The sequence below is a fragment of the Mustelus asterias genome, chromosome 4 (assembly GCF_964213995.1).
Source record: "Mustelus asterias chromosome 4, sMusAst1.hap1.1, whole genome shotgun sequence".
NCBI classification, from domain to species: Eukaryota; Metazoa; Chordata; class Chondrichthyes; order Carcharhiniformes; family Triakidae; genus Mustelus; species Mustelus asterias.
The window spans coordinates 59,377,228-59,385,780 of NC_135804.1; the positions used below are offsets into that span (position 1 = coordinate 59,377,228).

An 8,553-nucleotide genomic window follows, 5' to 3' on the forward strand; every position below is an offset into this window, starting at 1 on the left:
TTTGTTGACAGTGAGGGAGAGATTATTGTTGCTGCACCAGTTCACCAGATTCTCTATCTCATTTCTGTACTCTGTCTGGTCATGGTTTGAGATCCGACCCACTACGGTGGTGTCGTCAGCAAACTTGAAAATCGAATGCAATGGAATTTGGCCACACAGTCATAGCTGTATAAGGAGTATAGTAGGGGCTGAGAACACAGCCTTGTGGGGCACCGGTGTTGAAGATGAGCGTGGAGGAAATGTTGTTGCCTATCCTTACTGATTGTGGTCTGTGAGTTAGAAAGTTCAGGATCCAGTCGCAGAGGGTGATGCCGAGGCCCAGGCCACAGAGTTTGGAGATGAGTTTCGTGGGAATAATGGTGTTGAAGGCTGAGCTGTAGTCAATAAATAGGTGTCTGACATAAGTGTCCTTCTTATCTAGGTGTTCCAGGGTTGAGTGCAGGGCCAGGGAAATGGCGTCTGCTTTGGACCATCTGCGGCGGTCGGCAAAATGTAGTGGATCCAGGTAATCTGCTTTATGACACAATGCCGAAAGCCTACTGAAACTCTAAATAAGCCACATCCACTGGTTCTCCTCGGTCAACTCTACGAGCTCCAGCCTCGAAGCATTCCAATTTTCCCTTTGTAAATCCATGCTGACTTAACTGTGCGAAGTGAGGGATATGTGAGGGGCTGAAACATGGATTTCGTGGAAAGATGGACAGGAATTTGAAGGGGCAAACACGTCCACGGACCTTGGAGAGGCAAATATGTTGGAAATTGGATAGTGGTTTGCAAGAATGAAGGGGGAAAGGATTGATCGTTTGAGGAGACGGATTATGTCAGCCTCTTTGCAGGAGTGAGTTATCCTACATAGAGGGAGAACGGGCAACACTATCAGCTAAAACAGATAGCAGGAATAGAGGATTGTGTTATCATCAGTTTAGTCAGAATAGAGTCAAGACTGTAGGAGGTTGGTTTCATGATGAACTCTAAGGCAGCAAGTGGAGGGGCTGGAAGGAAAGTGGAGAATAATGTGATTTTAGGGCTGGGTGTGCATTCCTTAGAGGACATTTGCAGAAATGGGGAAATGAATGCGAAGGAGACAGCTGAGCAGATGTTTTCAAGTTTAGTAACTGAAAAGGTCATGCAATCCTCGTATTTGTTGTAGGGGATGGTGTATGAGAGGAGATAAAAGTTTATGGAGACGGTTTGCAGTCGACAAAAATGCCAGAGGTCAGTCAACATTGCATTTTGGGTGATTCACGAAAATAGAATAATTTTAGTACACTGTAGGAGGACCCGTTGGTTCTTTATGTGGCCCATAGAGATCAGGCGATCAACAAACAAACCAGTTTAATTATATTGCTTTGGATCAATTTGATAATTATTGCCCAGTTGCAATCAGAGGGTATAAATAACCCATGTTATTTCAAGCTAATAAGAGTTTGATACGGATACAGTTGCATTGACAGCTGACCATCTAATTATATTGACGTAGTGTAGAGTTTGACTGTATATCTAACGATGCGTATGCGTGCCAGCTCAAAAACAAAGTGGACCCTATTTTACCATTTTGATTCTAGGTGCTGGGCTTGAAACTGGGAGTGTTTCAGATCCGACTTTTGAGACGCCTCCATACGCACGCTGCCTGCAAAAATATCAGCGAGTCCGATTCTCGCTGCCTAAGCCTGTGGGTGGGCATTAATGCACCTAAACCCCACGCCCCCCTCCGCCCCCCCCCCCCCCCCCCCCACCTCTCAAGCAGAGAGCCGTGGGACGCTCGGCACCTACTTCCTCACTAAATGTAGCGCCCGAATTAGACTTTCATGGAGCATGTCTGTTTCGCGCCGATTCTGGATGCGCGAACGAGGTGGTAAAGGGAGAAGTGCCAGTCGAGTTTGGCGTGCTGCCCATTAAGTCAATTTAAATGCATGCAAATGCGTTTCAATGTCAGTCGGGCCCGTTTTGGGCACGGTACTGATTGCGGCCATTTTCGAGCCTTGGTTAAGGGGAAACTGGTGCGGAGGCAGGTGCGGATCGTGCTACCTGCCTAACGCCTGACTTTACCAAGTTTTTGCGCCTGAAACTAGATGCAATGCGATGGTAAAATCGAGCCCGATATCTTCGAGGGAGCATTGAATAAAGGTTTGTGGGTAGAACTTAGGAATAAAAAATAAAGTCATATTTCTAGCTGTTTTTTATGAACACCCAGATAGTCAGTTGGAAATTGAGGGGCTAAAATGAGCTCAATATGCAAAGGTGAGTAAAAATAATAACAAAAAGGTAATTATAGTAGGTGATATCAACTTTCCCAACATTAACTGGGATAAACATAGCGTAAAGAGTTTGACTGGAGTGGATTTCTTGAAATGTGTAGAGGAGAACCTGAGGCCAATACGTAGAGCGTCCAACAAGGGAAGGAGCTTTGCTGGGCCCAATTCTGGAGAATGAAGCCGAACAGGTGTTTGAGGTGGTGGATGGGTGGGGGATGGTGGGGGTGGTGAGGGTTGGGGGGGGGGGGGGGGCGGGGGGCGGGGGCGGGGCGGGATCATTTCAGTGATAGTGACCATAACATGGTACAATTTACTCTTGATATGGACAAAGAATCATACAACTTGCAAAAAATGTTTTTGGTTTGGGGGAGAGAGCAGAGTTTAATGAAATGAGGCAGAATCTTGCCAAGGTAGAAAAGGAACAGCTACTATTAGGGAAATCTACAGAAGTGCAATGGGGCGTTCAATAAAGAAATGGGAGGGGGAGGTGGTACAAGCCGAACACGTTCATTCTAGGGTGTTAAGAAAGAATAGCAACCCAAAGAACCATCGATGACCAGATATATTCAGGACAAGATGCTAAGGAAAATAAAAGCTTTTAGCAGATACAAGGCGACCAAATCAGCAGAGGCATTAGTGAAGTACAGAACGTGCAGGGCAGACTGTAAGTAAGCAATTAGAAAAGTTAAAAAGGGATATGTGAGAGCTGTGGCTTGTAAAAGTAGGGAAAATCCCTACATATTCTCTAAATATATCAATGGGAAGAGGTTAACCAGGCGAAGAGTAGGGTCCATTCTGGAGCAAGGGGCCAATGTATGCGTGGAGCAAGAGGATATTGGCAGAGTGTTCAACCGATACTTCACATCTGTTTTCACCAAGAGAATTGGGATGAAGATATGGAGCACAGAGGGAGAGGCTGTGAGGTTCTTGAGCAAATTGACATAGGGAAAAACAAGGTACTGGAGGAATTGGCAGGCTTGAATGGGGACAAATCGCCAGGTCCAGATGAATTGTGCCCCAGGCATCCGTGGCAGGCAGGAGAGGAGGCTTCCGAGGTTCTGCCCCAATTTTGAGTTCCTCTCTGGCCACGGAGGAAGTGCCAGAGAACTGGAGAAGAATGAATGTGGTTCAAAGGGTTGTAGAGGTAGGCCACGTAAGCACAGACCAGTGGGTCATAGGTCAGTCATAGGGAAACTGCTGGAGAAAATTCTGAAGGAGAGCATCTATCTCTCCTTTAGAGAGGCAAGGCTTGATTACAGATAGTCAGCATGGCTTTGTCAGAGGGAGGTCATGCCTACCAAAGCTGATTGACTTTTTTGAGGAGGTGATTAAGTTCTAGAGTGCAGTTGATGTAGTTTATTTTTATTTAAGCAAAGCGTTTGACAAAGTCCCACATGGGAGACTTATAAAGAAATTAAATGGAATACAGGGTACATTGATAAAATGAATTCAAAATTGGCTCAATTTAAGAGGCCGAGTGTGGTGACAGAAGGCTGCTTTAATGACTGGAAGCCAGTGTCCAGTGGCGTATCACAGGTCCCCTACTATTCACCATTTATATAAACAACATAGATGACTATGTGGGGGGTAAGATTAATAAGTTTGTGCATAACACAGACATTGGCCTGATGCTTGACAGTGAGGTAGAGTGTCTTGTGCTATAGGGAGATGTAGATGGGATACTCAATGAGCAGATATGTAGCAGATGGAATTTAACCCTGAAAAGTGTGAGGTGATACACTTTGGAAAGAATAATTGGACAAGAAGTACTCAATGAATGGCACGACACTAGGAAGTTCTGTAAAACAAAAGGACCATGGGGTGTTTGTCCAGAGATCTCGGAAACTGGAAGCACATGTTCATAGAGTGTTGAAAAAGTCATATCAGACACTTGCATTTATCAATCGAGGCATACATCACAAAAGCAAGGAAGTGATGTTGGAGTTGTATAGAATTTTAGTGAGGCCACAGCTGGACTACTGTGTGCAGTTCTGGTCGCCACATTCTTGGAAGGCTGTGATTTATCTGGAGAGGGTGCAGAGGAGATTCACCAGTCTGCTGCCTGGGATGGAACATTTAAGTTATGAAGAGAGGTTGGACCAGAGGAGACTGGGCGGGGGAGGGGGAAGGGGGTGCACCTGATCGAGTTGTATGAGTTTAAGAGGGGCATAGACAGAATGGATAAGGAGCAGCTCTTCCCCTCAGTTGAAGGGTTAATCATGAGGGAGCACAAATTCAAGGGGAGGGACAGGAGGTTTATGGGGGATGTGAGGAGAAACCTTTTTATCCGGAGTGTAGGGACGGTTTAGACTGCGCTGTCTGGTAGCAGGGTAGAGGTGAGTTGCCTCACAACCTTTAAAAAGTACCTGGATGAGCACTTGGAACGTCATGACGTTCAAGGCTATGGGCCAAGTGCTGATAAATGGGATTAGGAGAGAGGTCAGGTGTTTCATATGTGTTGGTGCAGACTCGATGGGCCGAACGGCATCTTCTGCGCTGTATGATTCTATGTTATTGCGTCAAGGGGGCGGCGGGGAGAAGGGGGGGGGGGCGGGGTGCTGGCGGGTGGATATAAAAACAAGCTGATGTTGTAAATGTTCCTTCTTGAAACTCCGTTTTTTAAACCCTTATTTTTAGTTGATCGTGCTGCAGGTGCGGTCACAGACGAAACGTATTTTTGAACAAACAGGTACAGGGTGTCAAACGTCATTGCGATGGTTTTCAGATCAAATATTCAGCAGACAATTCACACAGTGATAAACACACGGTCACTGCAGTCAGACATCAACTGAACCTTTATCACGGAATGTTGTCGAATGTGATCCTTCTGTTCACGTTCCTGTCTCTCCCGAAGGTCATTTCAGCGAGTATTGGGATATTCTCTACCCAAACTGTCTCATTAAACAAGCAAATATTTTATTGTTCCCACGTCAATTGAATTAAAAGTCGTTCGTCCGTCCGTCAAAATCTCCGGTCTCTGTCTTCCAGACAGAAACATATTCCAAAGTCTCTCCTTTCACACTGAATACTGTTACTTAATACAAACCTTCAATATATTTTCTAACAAGTGCTCCGGGAGCTTCGATCAACGCGTCTCAAAGTCCTAAACAGATAACTATATTGAGAGGGACAAACATCACTTTCTATTGCAGAATTCCCCTTTCTCATGACAATGTGGATGTCGAGGTGCGTTACTGGAAACAGGGTGAGAATAAATATATGACAAATGGAACCGATGACAGAAAACGATTCGATTTCAAAACTAAAGGAGGTGATTTATTTGAGCTGCGAAACGCGACTCTCCAGGACTCAGGAATCTATGACTGCGCAGTGTTCCGCCAGGGGGAAAATAGTGGAAATGGAACAGGATCCAGCTTAACTGTCTGCGGTAAATGACTGGAATGACCAAGAACATCAAGCACTCGATTTTATCACTGTTTCATTGTGCTGCCTTTGATGCTGTAAAGCTCTGTGCTCAGCTGCTAATTAGGCAGCGGAATGTGACATCTTATTTGCTGTGTTATTCAAAACTGCTGGAAATACACAGCCATTCAGGGCATGTCTACGAAGAGAGACGCAAAGTTACAGTCTCAGATCTGTTACCTTTTTGAGTAAAATGTTACTTGATTCATTACAAAATGTAATTTTTACATCAGATTTCTCATCTTGAGGTTGGTCCACCGTATTCTAGATTCCCCAGCCGGAGGAAGCAACCTCGCCGAGTCTACCCTGCCAGGTACATTTACAATCATGTATGTTCCACTGAAATCATCTCATTCTAACCTTTTCACTCTTCGCCTGTATGAGCTTCCATAAATCTATATAACCTTGCTTTTATTACCGGTGTCGGACAGATTGTTTTTCACTTGGGGACGCTGCTGACTGACCTATTTTTACCAACATAAAGGGAAGCGAATGGGGATATAATTCTTCTGTCATTCCTTACTCTGAACGTCTCTCCACTAACCTGATTTTCTCCATATTTTGTTCGCAGCTGCACCAACTCCGTTAAAGCTTTCCCTAAGCATCCTGCAAGCAATTCATCTACGTTCCTGACTCGTGTGTGTCAGACGCCTGGGTTTTACCCGAGTGATTTGACTCTCCTTTGGTATAATGATGGTGTCAACATCACAACGGTGGTTAATCCGATCAAGCAGCAGAACAGTGAACGACTGTATGAAGTTTCCAGCTCTTTAGAGGAGCCGCAATCTGTGCAGAACGAAACTGTTTACATCTGTTTGGTAACTCAGATCTCCCTCCGGCCTTCGGCCATTGCCACTCACATTGTTACCAACTCCTGCCCAGGTATGAGGCCAATAGGCCAATAAGTGAAATTAGTAGTTTTTTTTAAATCAGAAAAGGGTCTTTCTTGGAAATTATTGACCTCAATTATCATGAAGATAATTTTAAAATAAAATATCGGTAAATATAAAATGAAAGAGAAGATTGAATGGTTCTGTGTGAAGTTTTATTGGCCCAAACTTGTTGTCAAAGCGAAGTAGTATCATTGTTGTCCTCCTGCCTTTTGAAGCTCGGCAGGTTCCAATTTTTTCAAAAGACAAAGTTGCAAGCGGCCGAAACGTTCCATCTATTTATTTTACTTATAATGCTTATTATTAAACATTCGCATTTGGCCACTTCTCATACTGATTTTATATTTTCCAGGACCAGTTTTCCTCACACCGGCTGCAGAACCAGGAGTGGCAGTTTGTTTGGTTTGCCCCACTGTGAATGGGTCCAAAGTTAGTCTTGTGGGCAGGTCGCAATGCCTCTTCATGACCCAGCGGTTAGGAGCAAAAACGCCCTTTTGAAGTATTTCATTTTGCTTGCAGCCCAGATCTGCAGTATAACTTATTGCGATTCATAGGTTAATTAATTAACATGTTCTGTTATTAGCAAATAACCATGCATTGCTTTCCCTTCCTACTGCTTCTTACTTCAGTTAACATACTCCACAACATTGAATTTGCACATTAAGGGACTGAATAAAGTCCATATTTCTCATAGCAGTGGCACGTTTCGTTTCATTGAATTACTAATATTTTATTAAATAATAGTGTAAAAGAAAAATATAAGTCAAATGCAAGAACAAGCCTATTGATCCATCGAAATGTTCTCGAAGGGAATTTTCATCGCGCCCCAAATTGGTACTCTCCCTCGCAGGTAATTCTGGTGTTGTGCTATCCTTTGTGAGAATGAATTATTTTGACATCAATCTAATATGGTAAATTGCGAATACTTTGAAGTAATGCTCTCCTCCGAAACATATCACCCAGTTGCAGAAAACATGAGCACTAGTTTAACCAACAAATTAATTCGAGGTAAAAGCAAATTACTGCGAATGCTGGAATCTGAAACAAAAACAGAAAATACTGGGAAATCTTAGCAGGTCTGACAGCTTCTGTACTGAGAGAATATTAATTCGAGGTTTCTTTTTAGGTAGCGTCCGAAATAAATTCTCAGCATCATTTTAATTTTGCAGAGCCTGATGGTAAATATCATTACATTTGGATTTCTGGATGTACGGTGGGTGGATTGGCTTTTCTGATATTCATGGTCATAATTGGGACGAGAGTCTGTCTGAAGAATACAGGTAGGTACCCCTTTATGCAAATCTTCAGGGGAACGGAGAGATTGTGCTCGGCGGCGTTGTGAGCATAAGGATTGCGCAATTGTCACTTATTGGATGCAAGAAAAACCGAAATCGTGAGCGGCAAATGGGACTGATTTTATAACGTAGTCGTTGTCTCAAAATTAGGATTTAATGAATCTGATTATTTGTACATTACATTTGGTAATGCCCGCATTCTGGCAGATGGTAAATCCTGTCAGTGTCCAGATGGAGAAGATTTATAATTCACTTAAAATGTGAAAATCTGGCATTGGCAAAATATGACAAATCTGAGGACTGGCACAAAATATCAAGTAACTGATTAATGTCCTTTAGAGACGGAAACAGATTCAACGCGGTCTGAACTATGTGTGACTCCAGTCCGACAGAAGTATGGTCAATTCTTAAATAGCCTCTGAAGTGGCCACGCAAGCCACTTAGTCATATCTGGCTAACGACAGCCGGAGGTGGACAACAAGTATGCTCGTCTGCGGCACCGACGTCTTGAGAATGAATGAAGCAAGATAGCAGTTTGACTTTTTCGACATGGTTAATATTCTCACATAGTTCCATAAACAACATGGTCGAGCCGCCGCTTTACAGGCTAAAGGAACAAATTTATTCCGAGTTTCTACCTGATGCATTACCCCGATAATGAATAATCACTCCGTATCTCTTTGAACGAAC

General features: G+C 43.7%; 1 protein-coding gene across 1 annotated transcript in view; it reads left to right on the forward strand.

Annotated features, from left to right (window-relative positions):
• Nucleotides 1-8,188, forward strand: part of LOC144492741 (tyrosine-protein phosphatase non-receptor type substrate 1-like) — a 177,404-nt gene extending 169,216 nt beyond the window's left edge. Inside the window, exon 5 of the transcript XR_013497631.1 lies at nt 8,104-8,188. The gene's annotated coding sequence lies outside the window, so the exon portion shown is untranslated. The remainder of the gene's footprint in view (nt 1-8,103) is intronic.
• Nucleotides 8,189-8,553: the final 365 nt, after the last annotated feature.